This window comes from Canis lupus, chromosome 29, assembly GCF_048164855.1.
Source record: "Canis lupus baileyi chromosome 29, mCanLup2.hap1, whole genome shotgun sequence".
Lineage (NCBI taxonomy): Eukaryota > Metazoa > Chordata > Mammalia > Carnivora > Canidae > Canis > Canis lupus.
Genome location: NC_132866.1, coordinates 30,014,160 through 30,034,670, shown reverse-complemented (window position 1 = coordinate 30,034,670; position 20,511 = coordinate 30,014,160). Strand labels below are relative to the sequence as shown.

Below are 20,511 nucleotides of genomic sequence, written 5' to 3'. Positions count from 1 at the left end.
CAGCTTTCCCCCCCATTACAACAGCATTTATATCCATTTGAAAAACAGTAAGACATATGTGTGAAAGGCAAATTATTTATCTGTTCTATAGATTTTTCTTGGTTGTCTTGCAAACTTGGCATTCTCCTATAATAATTCTGGGGCCCTACTAGGATCTATTACCCGGATTGGAAACCGCTGTTCTAGAATAACATAAAAAGCATTGATAGCATATATTGAGGATTTCCTAAATACCTGTCACTATGCTAAGTGCTAAGTGCTTTATATACATTCCATTTGAGTCCCATGACAACCTTATAAAATAGATACTTATGTCCATTTTAGAGATGAGAAAACAGGCTTAGAGGAGTAAAATAATCCTCTCAGGCCCACACAGATAGGAAATGGCAGAGTCAGGATGAAGACCCACATATTTCTGATTTCAAACCCATGTTTTTAATTACAGAAATAGAATTTGGCATATATTGCTGTGTATCCTTTGTAACTGGCTTCTTTGAATTTAGCTCTTTGTATCTACTGTAGATCCTAGCATAGAAGAAAAGCTCAATAAATACTTTTTAATTAATTGATTAGTGGTGAGAGTTTTCTAAGAATTTGATTCCTATGATTTTACTACTTATTTCCAAATATAGCGTCATTTTAACTCTCTTGAGTATAGGCCATCAGTGATTTGGATGGTGACTACACTTAACATGGTGAACATTGAGTAATATAGAGAATTGTTGAGTCACTGTTTTGTATACTTGAAACCAATAGAACATTGTATATCAACTATACTTCAATAAAAGAAAAGATCTTGGATGGCCTTGGCTGACAAGTATCATTTTTTAAAATATGAGTATAGTTGACACGCAATGTTACATTAATTTCAGATGTGTTGGCAAGGATGTGGAGAAAAAGGAACCCCAGTACACTGTTGGTAGGAATGCAAATTGGTACAGCCACTGTGGAAAACAGTGTGGAGGTTCCTCAAAAAATTAAAAATAGAAATTCAATATGATCCAATAATCCCACTACTGGATATTTGCCCAAGGAAAACAAAAACACTAATTCAAAAAACATATGTACTCCATGTTTTTATTGAAGCCTTATTTATGATAGCCAAGATAACTCAAGTGTCTCAGTAATAGATGAATGAACAAGTATAATTTTCAGTATTAAATTCCAGATCAAGAATTAATAGATAGATATCAGAGAAGGAACTTAACTTGGAGTCTTGACTCTCAGTTTAATTGGGGGCTTGATGAAGATCATTTTGTTTACAAACCATGAGTCACGAATTCTATTTCCCAAAACATCTGGTTAAGCTTCTTCATCACCACCAGCACCATATCATCATCATCATCATCATCATCATCATCATCATCATTAGTACATATTTACAGAGATCCTTACAAGGAACTTTTCTAAATTTTAAGTTCAGATAGGTAGAGGTATGATATGGCTCTTGTCCTTGGGGAGCTTCCAATCCAACAGGAAACCATGGAAAGCTTCATTGTGGAATCTCCTTTAGTCTGGGTCTTCAAAGCAAAGTTGTTTAGAGAAAAGGGGGAGCAGAGTTAGAATTTGTACTATTCTAGACAGAGGGAACAATATAAACAAAAGCAAAGAGATGTGGAAGTGCATATTTAAAGAAATACATGTTTAAGGAAGTAAAAGCAGTAGAACGGAGAGTGTGTAAAAGTTGTAACCCATCTGGAATATATTTTATGTGGTGTGAGGTAAGGATTCTTATTTTTTTTCGTATGGGTGATTAATTGTCCCAACACCATTTAGTGAATTGCTAATTCTTTTTCCTACTAATTAATTATAACATCTTTTTCTTATGCCAAATTCCCTCAATTATTTGGGTCTCTTTCTGGAATCTGTTGTTTCATTGTCTTCTTTTTCTATACCTGAGCTGATACTGCATTATTTAAATTCATATAGCTTTGTAATATGTCTTGATATCTGGTAGTACAAGCCCCTCTTTGTTCTTTTTAAAAAATAGTTATGACTATTCTTGCTCATGGGCTCCTCCATATGAATTTTAGAAGTTGCTAATCAAATTCCCTGAAAAATCATAGGGGCCATGAAGAAAATGCCCTGAGACATAGAGGGAATGTAATGGACCAAGAGGCTGGTAAATTAGTTTGAAGGACAATAATGGAGGCTTAGATTTTCAACCCAAGACCAGTAGAGCCCACAGCCCATGTGGGCATTTCCAAAGAAGCTGAGATATCTTCTGGCATCCTGCCATTTCCCTTACAAACACTGTCTGTGATGCCTTGCACATGGAGTGCTTCAGACTGGTCCAGAACAATGATGTCTCTGAAACCCCACATTATGGGCTGAAGAGAGAGCTCAACCTGTGTTGGAAGACCAAAAAAAGACTATCCATTTTGCCTATTCAGAACTCAGAAGTGACCTGAATCTGAAACCTTGAGGCAGCTCCTTTCTCCCTGTCTTGGTCTTTTCACTGCCTCTGCCCCCTTTCACATGCAGCCCTTCCTGGCTGCCATCTGTCACAGTTACAGATGATTGAACAAAGATAAGGAGAGAGAGTCAGCCACCCGTTGTATCTTCCCCCCAGGACTAATGTCAACTTTGGATCAGAAATCATGGAAAGTAACCCTGGCCCTTGGGCGAGGGAAGGGAGCACAAAAGCCCTTTGGACAAGCCTCTGAGGACAGACTGCCCTTTCATCCATACAATTTCATTAGCCACAAGACAGAGACATGTCTGCTGGAAGTGCCTCTCCTCTGCCTACTTCTCTGTTTTCTCTTCTTTGGTGGTTATTTTTCCATTCAACAAGTATTCACTGAATACTTGCTATGTGCCAGGTGCTGGGTAAACAATGTGAACAAAACTAGACTTAGTTTTTGTCTTCATGGAGCTTATAGTCTGGTGGGGGAGGCAGCCATCAGTAAGCCAACAAGCATGCAAATACTTCTTTTCTCCTCTGCCCTCCTCTCCTCCAAGTACAGTTCTTCCTCTGGAAACTTCTGCCAGAGATGGGTAGAGATTAGGTAGGGGTAATACATCCATATAAAGGACTCCACTAAGCATACCAGCCTGGGGGTGATAGAGTGGGAGATTAATGGGTGATTAGAAATGTGTAAGGGGCAGTCTGAAAGGGTCTTGAGAAAATCCTACCTAGGTTCCTACTTTTTCTGACACTTCTAAGTGATTCCCACCTCCATTTTTGGTGGTCAAATCGATGTCCCATGTCTGAATAATACCATCCACTTAACAACATAAATTGTAGGAAGATGGAGGAGTTTTTCTGCTCTATGTGAGGAAGAGGAAAATGGTGAAAAATTTTATATCCAAAGGTGATGGGTAGGAGGACAGAACATTCTGGTAAGGGATCCTGATTTCCAAGAGGTAATTTGCAAAACATCCTCCACTGGAGGGGTTCCTGGTGCTGGTGACAGTGATGTGATGTGTATGATTGAAATTCTGGGCCAACTCTGCAGCCAGACTACTCTGAGAACACAGAATACATGAAAAAGGGAAAACAGTGGTGTGGCCTTGAACACAAAGCAAGATGGGGCACCCAGGTGGTTCAGTGGTTGAGCATCTGCCTTTGGCTCAAGTCGTGATCCCAGGGTCCTAAGATCAAGTCCTGTATCAGGCTCCCCATGCTTCTCCCTCTGCCTGTGTCTCTCATGAGTGAATTACAAAAGAAAAAAAAAAAAAAAAGATAGGCAAGGCAAGCCCATGCAGAAGATGGAGGGGGAGAGAGCATTGTCAACCCATGACAAGGAGTACCAGAGGACTCTGACCAGAGCAGAAATTATGAAGAGCTTTGGGCTGATCCCCAGAATCCCAAAGATGGAAGTCTTTTAATACCTGATTATGGTTGCATGAAATCTGTAGAAAAGCAAATAACAAACCAGAAGTGTGGCCTTGGAAAAGTCGTGGGGCACCAGTTTTGCATGTATGAATAAACTGTGGTTGGGAAAGTGGGATGGGGTGCTGAGAGATGGGGTATTTGATTTTGAAGGTTTTTTCCACTGTTAATATCATGTGGTTCTGTTTCTACCTCCATGAAGCAGACACCACATGTCTAGAAATTTGTAGAGGAAAATTTTTGTTTTTATAAGTTTAAGTTTTTGTAAGTTGGGAGTCTATAGGCTCTTTGAAAGCAATAGATAACTTCCTAGCACAGGAACTCGCATCAAGTTTTGTTGGGTGAATGAATGAGGAAAAAAATAAAACGGGAAGTTCCCTATTACCAAGAAGTCTACTTCCAGGTTGGAGACACCAGATCACATACATGAAATAGTTAAAGACGTCTGCTAGACCAATCCATATTTAAGTTTTAAATTATGATTTGACTCCCTGATTCCAGGGAATACTGTGGACAGCTCCATGATGCTGAAAATAGACCTAAAATGAGGTGAATGCACTTTTCAATTCAGTGTTCACCAGCTCATTCATCCCACAAAAAATCATTGAGGGCCTGTTGCATGCAGGCAGTATCCAGGTACAATAAGGAAGAAGAAAGTCTTTGAGTGTTTTAAAGTTGAAAATAACCTTAGAGGTAATGACAAAAACTATTACGACAAAGATTTCCAAGAAAACAGGAAAAGAAATACAAAAGAAAGACCACTTCCACTAGAAAGATGACTTCAGAAAGATTTGGAAACTTTATATAACAGGTATGTTTTATTGAGTGTCTACTATAAGCCAGGCTGTATATATACATTCTTTCTAAATAGTCTTATAAAAGTCCAGAGAGGGTATGGTCCCAAATAACATGACTTATAAATAGGAGCAGGATCAAGGCTCATGTCCGTTTCCTTCTAAAGCCTAGAGTCTTTATAAACCCTCATGATCCTCTCTTAAGGCCACCATTAGAGGAAGGAACATTCTAGTCTATACACAGTTTATGTGAGCTCATGAAAGAAAGACAATTTCCTCAGTTTCCCTTTTTCCTCCAAGTGTCTCCTTGCCATCTTGGTCATGTGACCACTAACTGGTAGTGAGGGAGAGCAGAGAGACTCCAGAACTGTTTGAGATGTATGAGGTGTATTAGGCAGAAATCTTTCAGTAAGATAATAGTTTCCACAACTCAAACAAGCCCAATCAAAATGATAGGTAGTTAGCACAGAAGATTAGAAGTTGAGGTATAGATCCAGCTTCAGATGCTGAATCTTGGGAGAGAGGAGGTGGAGAGAGGAGAGAATGAGGGATGTCATCTTGACTCTGCCCCCTTCCTCCAGCTCTCATTCTCTGCTTTGCTTTATTCTGGAGACAGGCTCTTTATCACGTGATGACAAGATGGCTGCCAGGAATCATACCCTCTCTGATGTGCAACACCAGCAGAAAAGTATCTTCTCTCTCCCAGATTTCATGCATTGATCACAGATAAGATTCTGATTGGCCCTGCTTAGGTCATATTCACATACCCTGACAGATCAACCCAAGTCTGATGGTTTTACTTGTTTGGGGGAGAAGGGCACAGAAATGAGGATGATGGATCAATTGGCATCACCCAAAGTAATGAAGGACCCTCCTAAAGAAACAGAAACAAAAAAAAACATGATGAAGAATCAGATTGGACAAAGAAAAGTATAGTAGAAATACACAGTCCCAGGCAGTCAGGTCAGGGGTTCCCTAGATGATCTTAACTTCTGAGAGGGAAGGGGGGAGGCTGTGGGAAGCAGGGCTCAGGAAAGGTGAGAAATCCCTGTTTAGTAGGCTCTTTAGGACTAAAAAACAGTTCTGGTCCTGATTTTACCTGCAGAGCTCACCTTTATAAGGCAGAAGATCAAGCCTGTCCACAAAATCTATGACCTCTGTCTTGATACAATTCTCTGCAGTTTACCAAAGACTATCTTACCACCTTCTTCTGAGAGCCTCATAACAACTTGGGCAGGTAGTAAGGGCAGATATTACTTCCCTATTTTACAGGTCAAGAAACTGAGGCTCTGAGATGCTAAGGGACCTGCCCAAGGTCATTCAGTTAAGTTGCAGAGCTGTGACTACCAACTAGCTCTCCAGCATACAGAATTAATTGTCTATGAAAAAAACTCCAACTCAAACAGGATTGGTAAGTGATGAGGAGAAATCTCATTGGTCAGACAAAAAGCTGCAGAGGGAACAGATCTGCCAGTTGGAAAGGCAAAAACAGGAAGCTTGGCCCGGTTGCCCAAGAAAAGAACAAAGAAATAGCCAGAATTTATAGGTGTGAGAAGAGAAAAATCAAAGGAAGAAATGAGATGCGACCTGCAAAACACATAAAAGGAAATAGAAAAACATTCTTTAAAATACACTAGGAACAAGAGAAAGATAAGGGGAAATGTTTCTTCCTAATAGATGATGAGGGAATGCTGATAATAGATGGCACCAAAAATGCATCGGTTTTCAATGCTTTATTTCTCGGGTAGCCAGAACAAACTGCATACAGACAAAAAGGCAAGGAAAACAAGTGGAGAATGGAAGGTAAAGGGAAAAAATTCAAGATCTGGGATCACCAGTGACAGGGAAGGCTGGAGGCACCCTAGATGTCATCTGGCCTCACCTCTCACTTGATTGACCATTAAACTGAATATCAGTCATGGGGACTGAGATGCCCAAGGCCACTCAGTTAGTATAAGAAGAGCCAGGCCTGGTGCCTGGTTCAGTGTGGTTTTCTGGCACCCTTGGGAGATGGAGAGAAGAGAAGAGACAATGAGGGATAAGCCAAGACATGTAATATGTAGTACAGGAATTAGTCAAATGCACAATAACCTTGGTGGAATATGGGTGAAGGTCAGTACTTGGGGAGGATCAGGGATCCAAGGTAAGGAGGAATGTGCCTTGACCAGGGATCAAGTCTTGCTCTTGCTCTGGCCTCCAGGCTTCTGCCAGTCTTTTTTTTTTTTTTTTTTTTTTTTAGGGTCTCAAATTGCTAGATGCCCACAGATCAAGTAAGTGTCTCTAGATTACTGGCTGTTGTCTGGTGCTTGGATGCCGCTTGCCTTGCTTTTTCTCTTGAATTTGCCACAATAATGCTGCCTAACCACCCCAGTTTTCAGAAGCTTAAACAGTGCAGTTTTTTTTCTTTCTTTTTCTTTTTTTAGTTTGCTGTGGGTCACTGTTCAGCTAGGAAGTTTTCCTGTAATAGTTGCATTCTTCCACATTCGTGGAGTGGTTGGCTGCTGTTGGCTGATCTTGGATGATTTGGATGACTGAAATGTTTGTAATGACTCAGCTCTCGATCAAGTGTCCATCAGGCTAGCCCAAACATACTCTCATGGTATAGCAGAAGTGCATGGCCAATGAGCCCAGTCGTACAGGGAATGGATGCACAGAATCACCTTTTAAGTTTCTGCTCACAAGCATGTTTGCTAATGTTTTGTTGATTAAAGCAAATCACATGGACAAGTCCAGAGTCAAGGTGGGCAGGACTATAGAATTACAGGGTAGAGAGTATACAGGGTAGCTCCATTACCTGGAGCTATTTGCACAGCCAGTCTATACCAGGCCTCTGTTCCCAAGGTCTTTAGCTCTACTGCCTTACTTTACTTCCCACCATCTTGGTCCTGCTTAATGAGCTGCTTATCTGGCTCCCGACCCTCATCATCAGGAGCTCTATGGTGCCTAGGGTCCCACAGCCCACTTGCTAGTGGGACAATAAGCTGATTCTCACACCTTGTCCTGCCCAGGTAGATGTTTGGATATCCCTAGCTACACTGAACTTGCCTTTCCTAGGACTGTGATGAAGACACTGCCCACTCAGAACCTGTTTACTGTGCCAGAGTCTCAGAAGCAGTGTTCTATCAAAGGTTTTCCAAACTGGAAACCCCTAACCCATAGGAATTTATCAGCTGGCATTTACTTTCAAGTCCCTCCTACCTGTGAACATATGTCAAGAAGAAGCCAGGTAGATCCTCTGCAGCCTTTATTCCGGGTCCACAACACCCTGGACTCTGTTCTCTGAGAGGAGGTTAGGGGCTAAATTCTGTCCCCCTTCCCAAATTCATATGTTGAAGTCCTCTAATGTAATTGTATTTGGAGACAGAATCTTTAAAGAGGTCACTAAGTTAAAATGAGGTTATTAGGATGGATCCTAATCCAATTGGCTGTTGTACTTACAAGAAGAGAAAGTTCAGGCATAGGCATGTGTGAGCATAGAGGAAAAACCGTATGAAGACACAGGGAAAAGATGGCCATCCACAAGCCAAGCCAAGGAGGAAAGCCTCAGGAGAAACCAACCCTGCTGACATCTTCATCTCAGACTTCTGGCTCCAGGACTATGAGAAAATAGATTTCTGTTGTTTAAGCTACCCATTTGGTGATACTTTGTCTTGGCAGCCAGAGCAGATGAATGCAGAGGGAAAGGCCCAGTCTTGGATGTTTGACTAAAGATATCAGATGCTGAGTGGTAGTCCTCCCTTTGGCACTGTAGCTCCAGATCCCAAGACAGAAAATACTTGGCCAAGATACCAATCTTATGTGAATGGATGGTTTGCATTCTGAAGACTGGGTATGTCCTGACCTCCCTACTTGATAAGCCCTGGGGCAGAACTTACCAACTAGAGGACGGATCCTGGTTGCTGAGCTCTGCTTCTCCAGATAAAGCTAAGGTTCCCTCAGTTCCAGCTCCTTACCTTGTCTCACCTGGCCTTGCATCCTCTTTTATTCCTATCCTCATCTTCATCAAGCCAGAAAAGTGGTTCATCATCTCCTGGCCTGAGATCCTGTTGCCCAGAGATGGGGTTTTGATTTTCATGAATTTTGAATGTCAAAGCCCATTCTCTTCTATCACCCTCAACAGTACATACTAATTGATCTTTCTTCTGAAAGAAAAACATTAATGCCCCTATGATTTAATAAAGGAGAGAAAGTGTGTTTCATTATAAGGCAATAAATAAGGTTCCATGTTAAATTCTAAGGCAGGAGGATTACCTGTCAAAGCAAGTTTTTTTTTTTTTGGGGGGGGGTGTTAAAACACAGTTTAGGTTGGTGAATGGGACAGGCTGGTGACTAGGGGATGAGCCAGGTGACCACTGCACTGCCAGGGAGGACAGTGCCTTGGGGTGAGAGTCAGAAGATCCAGCTCTGAACCTGGTTGGTCAGGCCCTGCACTTAGTGGGTCTAGTGCTGTGTGCCACTTTGCCAGGTGTTGGGGATACAGGGCTGGATATGGTGAACATGGACCCTGCCCTCATGGGGCGTTCACTCTCTCTCAGCATGACACTAGGCAGTTAATTCGCAACTGAGCATTGGTCTCCCCATCTCTAAAATGAGGAGATTGGACCATGATTTCTAACATTCTTTTCTGCTCTAGCATTCCACTGGAGCTGTCCTTGGATGGAAGGTGTTGAGGACTATGTCACGAAAGTGGTGACTCTAAAGATGAGAGAGGAGGAGGGATAAATTTGAAAACATTTCCAAGAATGAACTAACTCTTTGGATATGGGGAAGGAGTGAATCTAAAGAGGCAAAAATGCCTGAGGTTTTTAACCTGAAGGTTGCCATCTACAAGGAAAATGGAAATTGGGAAAAGGACAAAGATGAATGCTGGCCCAAATTGATTATTTCCTGGTAATGATACAGATGGGTCAAAACGGTTTTTTTCCAAAAATGAAAAGGTGTGTGTAGAGGTGGGGAGGTACTCTGAGGCTGTATATGTATATGGATGAAAAAGACCTAGGGGTCCTAGTAGAAAGCAGTGTTGCAGTAGAAAATAGTTCCTAACTATGGTGGTGTGATGACAGATGGGAATTTCACATGCACGGGCCATTCTGCATGTGTGTTGGAGGCCTCGTGGCTGGAGAGGCAAACTGCCAGGTCATCACTCCATCCCTGGGAGACTGTGAACCTGAGGCGATGTCCTTCTTAACACTACAATTTTTCATCTTCTTAAGGAGCTGAGGGCCTGGTAAAGCAGCCAGTCCATAAGTGTCCACCATTTAGGCAACTCAACATACATTATCGTAGTACCTTCCAGGCAACAAGCTAGGTGCCAGGGGTGCAGAGATGAATAAGGTTCCTGTTTACAATTAGGGGTGGGGTGAGGAGAGAGACACACGACGGAGTCTGATGCAGGCAGTCTGTGACTTGTGCTTAAAACAGGGTTGTGGGCAAAGTGCTGGTGATTGATTCTGATGGCTGAGTTCTGAGAAGGCTTCGGAGGAGGGGGCATTTGAGCTGGGCCTTATGTGCACTCTATATTGGAAGAGGTTAGCTAAATGTAGGGACTTACAGAAGCATCATCTGTGGACTCTGGCAGGAAGAGAAGGGTGGAGGGGTAGCAAGGGGAATGAAAAACATTCTGGACGGAGGATGTGAGCAAGTTTTGAGGGGGTTTGAGGTTTCCTAAGATGACCCTGCATGTCAGAGTGCCCACACAGGACAGAACCAGATACACCAATTTAATTCAAAATGAAGTGGAGTCACCATCCAGAAGATGGGAGAAGCTGCTTTGGTAAGAGGGGGAGAGTCAATAACAGGGGAGGGAGGGAAGAGGCAGTTACAAGCAGGCAGGGGGAAGTGGGAGGTTTCAGACTATGCTGCTCTTTCTAAAAGGTGAAACAGGCCAATGCCGCAAAGGCGTGGAGGCTCTGGAGCCTGAGGGGCAGTGCACTGATGAGCTGCTTGGTCAGTGAAGCAAGGCAAGGAGCTGGGATGGCAGCTGAAAAGATCCGTGGGGTCGGGAGGAGGAGGGAGGCAGCAGGTGGCCTGGGAATTCTTAGCTCCTACCTGAGCTGCCTAGCCTGAGCCTGGGGCTGGAGGTGAGGGGGGCCACAAGCTTGCCAGGATCTGCACAGAGGGGGTTGTGGACCAGCTGGAGGCCTCCGAGCAGCAGGGGAAGTGATCAGACTATAACATACACAGCAGAGCTTCTGAGGCGGTGGGGCCAACCAGGTGCAGCCTGCTTACCTGCCAGGTATCGTAGACAGGGAACAGGTGTGAGCCCAGACCCCCGGTCCGCTCTCACTGGCATCCTTCCTTGGAATCTGCCTGCCTTTCCCACCTCCCTTCTTCCCTTGCACCCTTTCTATCACCTCCTTTCCTTTCAAAAAAATTTATTAAGCATTTATTATATTTGTACCAGGCGTTTTTCTGCACAGAGGCTAAGAGAGCTTTTTAAAAACGAAAAACTCAGGCTGGGTTATAGTTAACACCGGCCTGGCTCCCCGCCCAGAGTCCGTGAGACCCTGTCTGCACCCTCACAGGCTGGGGGGATAAATCTTGCTGGCTGCTCTCCTCCTCTGCCCACCCCCCAATCGAGGGCATGCCAAAGGGAATTTGAGGTAGGGCTCTCAGGTTCTTGGGCAGTGTCTCCCCCCACACAAACCTATCTTTCTCTCAGCCATAATCACCTTCCTGATGTCAACCTTAACTTCTTTCTCCCAGTCTGCTTTTCTGTAGTTCCTGGCCTCCTCACACGGTTCTGAGAGAAAGCTGGAGGGTTCAGCTGGGAGGTAAGGTTGGCAATAGTGGCTGCCACTTACAACAACCACTCATCATCAGGCATTGAATTCGACATGTAACTTCATTGAAACCTCCCAACAGCTCATTAAAGGTGACATGATGCCCTCCATTTTTCAGATGAGCAAACCGAGGCTTAGGTTAAGTCGACTTTTCCAAGATCACACATCTGCTGCGTGGAAGAACCCATATTCCATTGCAGGCCTACCTGATTTTGAACCCACCCCTGAGAATACACTCTTTTAACTGACTCCCTATTGCCTTTGAACAAAGCCTCGTGGGTGGTTTCTCACCTGGGGTGAGAGACAGATGGTCCTTTCCCTCCAGGCCCATCTCCCCTCCCCTGTGAATCCAGTCACCTTCAGTTCCAGCACCATCCACATGCTTAACACATCCAGTATTGCTGTATGGCCTATGGGGGGGGGGGGGTGTCATTTCGCCAGCAGCTTTTCAAAGCAAGGGGAGCAAAGGTAATTTGGCAGCAAAAAAGACAGAGCTCAGACACATAGAACACCCGAGGACAAGGGCAAGGGAGGGAGTTGGTTTCATTTTTCAATCCTGGTGACTTTATTGGCAGGACAAGGTAACCAAGCGTTGCCAAAGCGAGTTCATCAACCGCCTGCGCTTTCCTCTCCGGCAGGAGCTGAAGTTCCCATCCCGATCCAAGCTGGGCGGTGTCCCAGGGGCAGCTGCTAGCTCTAGCAATGAGTCTGTCTGCCACCTCTCCTCCCTCCAAAGCCCCCACTTGCCCTCCTCGATAATCCAGTGCTGATGACTGTGATGTGGACAGCAAGCTAGCGCGGTGCTCATTCACTGGACTCCTCTCAGCTCCACGTTAGTACTGGAGCCCTGTTCCAACAGTGCTCTGGGGCCCCTGAAAGGCCTGGACTGCCTCTGAAAGGCTGCTCCCCATCTCTTTGCTTGGTTTCAAGTTTTCATCTGTCTGCTTAGCTGGCTTTGGACTCCAAGCCCCAGCTCTCGCCCAAACATGTAGACTCTACATTACCTGGGAGGGAAACAGTCGACCTCTATCTAAGATATGGAGAAGCCAAGGCCCAAAGAGGTTAGGTCTTGAATAAGAGGACATAGCTATGCAGTAGAGATGCCAAGGTTCAAGCCCTGAGGAGCTACTATACTATACTATGCTGTCTCCATCCTGGCAGGGGCCTCCTGGGAGGCAGTGTTTGAACTGGACCATGAAGTACAAGCAAGATTTTGAGAGAGGGTATGTGAAGAGCATAAAGGACACCACATGGTAAGCGGGACAGACAGGGCTGGGATATCATGTGCAGCCCCACTTCGATGACCTGCTCTGTCATGCTAATGACTTTGAACCTCATTATAGACATGGCCAATGGGGAGCCACTGGGATTTGGAGGTAGAGAATGAGATCATCTAATGTGGGTTTTAAGGTCAGTGGGGTTTCTGGGGGAAATATCAATACTTCTTGGAAATATTTGAACACCAGCCCTTGGAGAATCAGATGAAAGAATTAAAGTTGAATCTAGGGAGAATATCTTTGGAACTGAGGTGAGTCTGAGGTCAACAGGAGAGGAGGCATTAGAGGACTTGTGTGTCCTAAGTGGCACTCAAGGCTGGCTCTGGGGGATGTGGTTCTTGCCTGGGCCAAGGCGAGATGTGTAGGGGCTGCCTCACTGGGCACAGAGAGAGGATGGGTTCATGGGGTTCCCATCAGCTTAAAGATCAAGGACCAGGACTTAAAGAAAGAGCCATGAGAGATGAGAAACATTTCTTTCAGGCCTCAGGACCCACAAGGGCAGGGGCGCAGGGGCCCATGAATTTGGAGAAAGGTCCAGGGCTCCAGGAGTGGTGTGGAGTGGACTCTGGAACTTTCTCCAAGAGCATAGAGCCTAGTCTCTCATGATATTTCAGGGCCGAGAGGGAGAAGCTCTGTCTTTCAACATGAGATCTCTTGAAGGAGAAGGCTCAGCAGATCCCAGGGTTCCAGCCCTTTGTAAAAGGATTGGCTGAGTTCCCCAGCTCAGGACTATACCCCTGGGATCAGGCTCCTGGGGTTCAGTTAGACAACCACTCAAAAGCAGGCAGGTTCTCAGCTGGGGAGCTAGAGGCAATTTCAGAGGCTAGAGGCATGCCTGCCTCCTTCCCACCCCACTCACCTATTACCTGTCTCCTGTCTTACTATGCTCCAGCCACACTGGCCTCCTTTCCTTTAATTCCCTGCTATCCTCCCTAAGTGGGGTGGTGGTGGGGGGTGGGGGTGTGTGTTCATGCAGTCTACCCCACCTGTCCCTTTCCCCTAATCATCCCTACTTGTCCTTTGGTCCTTTGGGTCTTAGCTCAGACCCACTTCGTTAGAAGGGACTTGCCTGACTCCCACACTAGAGGTAGGCCCGATTCCTGGATCTCATAGCTCCCTGTACATCTTTACCATAGAATCCTCTTGTGGTTTGCAATTCATAGGCTTATGTGTGTATGTGATTTTGTTCATGTCTGTCTCCTCCACTAGACTGTCAGCTTCCTGGGAGCAGCTGCTGTACCTGGCACATTGTGGGCACTCAGGGGTAAAGCTCTCTGGGCAGCACTTCCTGCCACTGTACCAAATGGGACATGAGACTGCCCTGTGCCATCATATTAGCCATGGATTTAGGAGTCTGGCAAGGCCAGGGGCTCAGGCACAGGTGAGCTGGCAAGACCACCAACAGCCCCTGGTGAGGTATGAAGATCCCTCAGGAGGTTCTGCATCCACTTTAGGGCATTCTAGTGCATCTACTCAACCATTTAAGAGACTGATTCTTCTTAAGCATATTTCTGCTGTGGTTGTCCTCCATCCAACCCAAGTTTCTATTTTCTTCTATAATGTCATCCAGTAAGAATGCTAGAAGATGTTGTGATTATTGTGATTTTTCAAGCAACTCTAGAGTCTTCCTTTAATTTGATATAAAAACCTATGAGGGGAGCACCTCGGTGGCTCAGTTGGTTAAGCATCTGACTCTTGATTTCTGCTCAGGTCATGATCTCAGGGTCGTGAAATTGACCTCTGAGTTGGTCTGTTCTTTGGCTGTGGAACCTGCTTAAGATTCTCTCTCTCCCTCTGCCCCCCCCCCACATACTCTCTTTCTCTAGCAAAACAAAATAAAACAAAACAAAATAAAACAAAACAAAACAAAATAAAACAAAACAAAACAAAAAATCCTAGGAGGCAGCAGGGCAGATATTCTCTTCCTCTTCTGTCCTCATTCAACAGGAAGGGAGGAAAGGAGACCCAGAGAGCAATAGGACCTGCCATGGTCACAGATTCTGTAACCTTGCTTTCCTCACTTCTGGGGCAGAGCCCTGTTCCTTATGTTCTTGATGCCTTCACTGGAAGCCGTCATCATCGGCACATATTTCTCCCTTACTCGCAGGACCTCTCTTTGATGGATCACTTTTTCTTTGGGTTCAGGGCAGCTGTTGCTTGGCAGAAGAGTGAGAAGCACGGAGAGGGATATTCCATTTGGAGTCTCTGGTCCACCCCAGTAAACTCACATCTTGGAGCGTTCCCTTTGTGCCAGGCACAGTACTGGGGCTGCCATCCCTGTTACTCTTCAATAGTCCTTTGAGATGGGGCCAGTGTTGAAAACCTATTTTGAAGATGAGGAAACTGAGGCTCAGACAGTATGACTTGCCCAAAGTCACACTGTTGGCAGTACAGCTAGGACCCAACTCCCTGTCCACTTGACTCCAAAGCCCATGGGCTTTCTACAGCCTCAGGTTACTCCCCATTGCCACATTCCCTGGGAGGAACCCAAGAGAAAGGCAGTGCACATGCTGGATAATGGTTGTCTTTTAACTGAGGCAAGAGTCATCAGCTCCAAGAGATGTGACTCAGCCCTCTCAATGGGTTTGTAGATGAATGAAGAGGATTCTTCCCCAGTCTGTTCCTTGACTCTTTCCTGACAGGGCAGGATGTACCCAGAGACCAGAAAGTTTATTTAGAAGTTCAAGCCTGTCTTCCCCCAAAAGAGATACGAGTAAGTGATGGGGCATTTGTCAAAGGTAAAAAACAGGACAGAAGTCAGTGGCAAGCAGGGAGAGGAAGGAGTCAAGGGGATGGTGGACAACGGAGAAAGACAGAATGACTCAGGAAGAGGGATGGGTGCCCTGGGGGAGGGGTTGGGGACAGGACTGGATTGGCGAGCTGCAATTTGTGAAGTTTACAGATAAATCTTGGTCCTTTCAGCAAAGCTTATCTGTAATGGGCTCGGCTTGCTGAGGCCTCGTCTCCTGTAGACATAAATCATTTTCTAATTTATAACATGAATAATTGATTTTGCCTCTGTAGCCTCAACAATAAATCTCCCGATCACACATGCATAAGAAAATAATAATAATGAAAGCGATCAGGATATGCTGCCATCGATTAACTGTGAGAGGGGCCACTTGACTCGCAATTCATGTTTTAAGTATTCCAGGTGGCATCACGCCCGCAAGCCACTCCTGCCCCTTGCCCCCTGGACTCTGCCTGTCATTAGCGGGGAGTGGAGAAGAAAGGGGAGAAAAGCCAGGGCTGGCCATGGCCAGCCACAGTTGGGATCAATTCATATGTTTCCTTGTGGTTATCATTCATTCAATGAGCAGCTAGTTACTGAGCATTTCTCACCTGGAAGGTCTTGGGGTAGATGTTATCGGGGGCAAAGCAAGACCTACTATTTGGCTTCCAGGAACTTTTGATCCGGCTAACAGGCAAAGCTTAGAACACCCAGTTTGGGGGTGAGGAGGGAGTGAAGGGGAAAGAGGCTTTCACTGGTGTGGTGTGGACACTTCCAGGCTGGGAACCCTGGAGCCCTCAGACTCCTCCCTCTCCCTCCCCACCAGGTCTCCCAGATCAGGGGTCTCCGCAGGGCCCTGGAATGCATCCCCTCCTCTCCATTCCTCCACTATGGCCTCTGTCATCTGTTTCCTGGCAATGACCTCCTAAATGGCAGCCCGTAACCTTCTCGCGTCCCTCCCCCCTCTATCCTCCTGGAAGCAGAGTGATCTTAAAAATGGCAGGTGGGCTTTTCTACAGACCCTTGGGTTCAAATTTCCCTCTGCCACACTCACCCCTCTCCTTTCCAGCTTTGTCTATCAGGATTCCTCCCCACTCTGAGCTTGAGTCATGTTCAACTTTTTAAAAACTTCCAAATGTGTCCTGTTCTTTTCAGTCTCAGAGACCTTTTATGTGAGTTCCCTCTGCCTGGTATACTTCGTCCCCACCACTGCCCCTCCGGTTCCCACCCTCTAGGTGTCAGCCAGAACGTCACAACTGTCCCTGATGTGTACTTCTGCCACACTGGGACTTCTTCAAAGCACGGATCACACTGTCAATCTCCTGCTTGGTATTTTCCCTTTCTGTTGATGATAAAGCCCAGGAGGCCAAGATCCATATTTCCTTTGTTTGACACTGTTTCCTCAGGACCTAGTCTAGTGTCCGGCACATAATAGGTGCTCAATGATGCTTGTTGAATGATTAGGTAAATGGTTGTCCTGCCTCCAGTATATTTTCTGTCTGGATCTTCTTACATAGAACTTTAAAAAATTTTTTTTTATTTTTTTAATAAACACCATTGCCAGATTCTTCTTCTTTTCAAAAATGTTGTCAGTAGTTGTCAGTGCCTATGTATGAAGTCCAATATCCTAGCCTGGGCCTGACAGTGGCTCCCAAGTTCCCTCAGTGGGTTCTCTGCTCACTTACTGAAATCCTCATCCTTCAAGACTTGGCTCAGCTGCTAACTCTACCATAGAACTTGTTTCCTTCCTTAAAACCCTCTGATGGTGCTCCTGAGCTGCTGAATGTAAGGGGAGGCATTGCAGAGTTTCCAGTGGAAAATGTGGCCAGATTTGGGTTTAGGTTGATTGTTCCTGAAGTGTCATGGGAGATAGAACTGAGGGGGATGGGAGGGGAGGGAGGCTGGCCTTTCACTGTGAACAGAATCCTAGCCCAGCACCTCAGGTCCAGGGAGCCAGGGACTCGCTCAGGGCTTCCCAGTGATTCACCACCAGGCTTAAATTTATACCCACTTGATGCCAAGGCTGCTGCCATTTTATCCACTCAGTCATACAGCTGATCTGGCCCCTGGGACTGTGGTTTCCCAGCTCCCTGGATCCCTGGCCTGAATCCCAGGGTCTCCCTTACAATGGAATCTAAAAATAAAAGCCGCTTTTATAATGTAAGTGAAGAGGCAAAGGACCCAGGCAGGGTTTGAACAGACAGAAGTGATGCCTGCAGGGCTCTCTGGGGACACGGAGACTGACCCAGAGGCTCTGAGTGCAAGAGGAGCAGAGGCCAGGCCTTCTGGCAGGAGACAAAGTGTCCCTGATGGCACGTGGAAGGCCTGACTTTCCTTCCCTCACCCACTCATAACCTACACCTTTCCTGGCTCTGAGCCCATGCTTTGCCCAGTGCTCTGTCCTTATCCCCAGGGAGGGCTTGCATAGCCATCAGAGCAACACAGAAGCATCAGAGAGAGCTAAGGTGCCATTGAACCAAAGCCACACAGTGAAGAGGATGGGGGTGCAGTGGGGGTGAGAGAGGGCAGGGGAAAGGACATGGCCCTGCATATTGAAGTGACTGACCACTACCTTGAACAACACACGGCTCTTTCTAATGACAGTCTCTGGATATTACTGCTTCCACCCAAAGGGTACTGAAAATGCCCTAGATAAGCGCCCATGCCAGGAAGATTGTGCCACACAGTCCTTAGACCATTCCAGTTCTGAGAGTGGGATCCTAGATGAGTTGCCTTCCTGAACCATAGTTTTCTCATATGAGCAATGATAATTTAAAAAAACAGTAGGGTTTTAATTTTTTAAAACTGAGGTATAACTCACATGCAATAAATCACATAAATCTTAAGTGTATAGCTTGGTGGATTTTTATACTTGTGTGCACCTGTGCAACCATCACCCAGGTCAAGATACAAAGCATTGCCAGCACCCCACAGGACTCCTTCAATCTCCTTCCTAGCCAGTAGCACCCACCCACTTCATCTCTTCTCTACCAAGGGTAATCCCTCTTTCCGATTTCTATAATTATAGATTAGGTGGGTGTACTTTTAAATTTATATAATAATATAAATAATAATTTATACAATATATATTATTAAATGAAATAGATTGTATCAAAGCACCTAGTATTGTACCTGGCATATAGGAGATTCTCCGCGAACATCCAAGGAGGCATAAGGCAATTTGAATCAGAAAGACCTGACTTTATAACCAGTTTCATACTTTGTCAGCTTCATGATATGCTGAGCCTCGATCTTCCCTTCTGGAAAAAGGGATAGTAATAATTCCTCTCTCATGGGGTGGTCATAGGCATTAAATGACATAAAGAAAGTATAGTATCTGAACAGTAAGTGCCAATAAATGTCTGCTCTGTGCATCTTCCAACTATGTTGATGCAGCCAACACCCTAGGCTTTGTTCTAGAGAGCTAGTTACTCTGCTATATTCCAGTGGTTTTCAAATTGCATTTCCTAGAGCCTCAGGATTCTGCAGTCATGAATCATAGGCTGAGGGAAAGGGTGAGAACAGGAGAAGGAGAGAGCTTAGTGGATGGGATTTGAGTTTCCTACTCCAGGTCAACCAGAGCAGCTATGTTGTCATCATTTGACGAGTGGAAGAGATGGTATTTGTCAAAAGGGTTCTACTTCTAAACAGAGTTTGAAAACCTTAATTCTATTCTGTAACCATAGAGTGTTGCCCAACATGCCAGCCAGATGTTGCATAAAGGGGAGAACAAATGAGAACATATCCATGCTAATTGGTTAGACCTTCCTGAAAACCTCTCCGGACAAATGCCCTTACACTTCAGTGCAAGGACACCGTAAAATGCAACCAGAAATGAATGAAGCAGTTTCTTTTTTTTCCCCTCAAGAATAAATCCCTTTTGAGGGACATCTGTATTTCTATGTATTTTATTAATTGTAACACAGGAATAAAATAATATTTTAAAAGAAAATCTTTCATGATCTCATCACTTTAATACAGCAACTATGAAGCCCATTAAAAAAAAAAAAAGCCACAGTGCACGTCTGCTGTTTTTGTCTGCCAAGAAAGTACTTGTCCCTCTCCTGGTATCAGCATCTCATTTTTCTTCTGTGGAGTCCCCACTTCCCTACTCTTGATCCATGTGGGATAAATCTGGTTTCAAGAAAACACATTTGGCCCAGGCGTGGTCACTCAGGGAATTCCATCCCTTGGGCCAGGTGATTGTTTAGGGAAGGGCATCACACAAGCCAGGCCAATAAGAGTCTATCCTGGGACTTATTTTAAGGAACTGCCAGGAAAGTGAGGCCTTCTTTTCCATTGGATTTTAAGATTAAACTGCTAGGACTACCATATTTGGAAGGCTTGCTTAAGAGTAAAAAGAACACAGGAAAAGAACTGAGAAATCAAGAAAGACCATGTCCTGAATACATAATTTCAGCCCCTGGATGCAGCCATGCCTGAAAGAGAACCCAACTGTGGATGTTTCAATCCCTGAGACAATAAATTATTTTTCCCTTAAAAAGGACTTCTTTCACCTGCCAACAAACAAGCTTCTGTTTAATAAGCCAGTATATCAAAACTTAATCATGTAAGTTCATTTCCCTTCAAAACTGTCACCTTGGGAAGCAACACTTATTCCAAAGAATGTTTTAGAACTCCTCACTGAGTTCTAAAAAAAACCTCCATTAGTACCAATTTAACAATCAAGTCATCTCCTTACTTTATATCATTGCGAGGGAGGAGAATAATATTCTCTTTGATCACCAGACTTAATTCTGATCAATCATATCCAAACTCCAACCTGCCCTCAGAGGGAGCAGACGTACTAATAAGGGTGCCAACTGAGCATGGGTTGCATATACATCTTTGAATCACTGTTTTGCTTTTCAAGGTGAATGAGAGAAAATTAATTTGCTTAGATGATTGTAATATGAAATATCAACCTCATTATCTTTGGTCGTACCTCAAAAATAATAGCAGCGCATGTTCTCTTGGCCTCTTTTGCTCAGAGAACCATATGGACTCCATCTCCCCCGGTCCTGAGGAGAGGACTCATAGTCTCATTTCTCAAATAAGAAAATCGAGGCAAACTTAAGTTCAGAATAAAGCT

At 44.8% G+C, this 20,511-nt stretch overlaps 1 long non-coding RNA gene across 1 annotated transcript; it reads right to left on the bottom strand.

Moving 5' to 3' along the window:
* Positions 1–1,088: 1,088 nt before the first annotated feature.
* LOC140620584 (uncharacterized) lies at positions 1,089–20,503 on the bottom strand. Its single transcript, XR_012020330.1, has 3 exons — positions 20,365–20,503; positions 18,552–18,679; positions 1,089–1,520 (listed from the first exon to the last, which is right to left on the bottom strand). It is a non-coding gene; the product is annotated as an uncharacterized lncRNA (long non-coding RNA).
* Between the last annotated feature and the right edge of the window lie 8 nt (positions 20,504–20,511).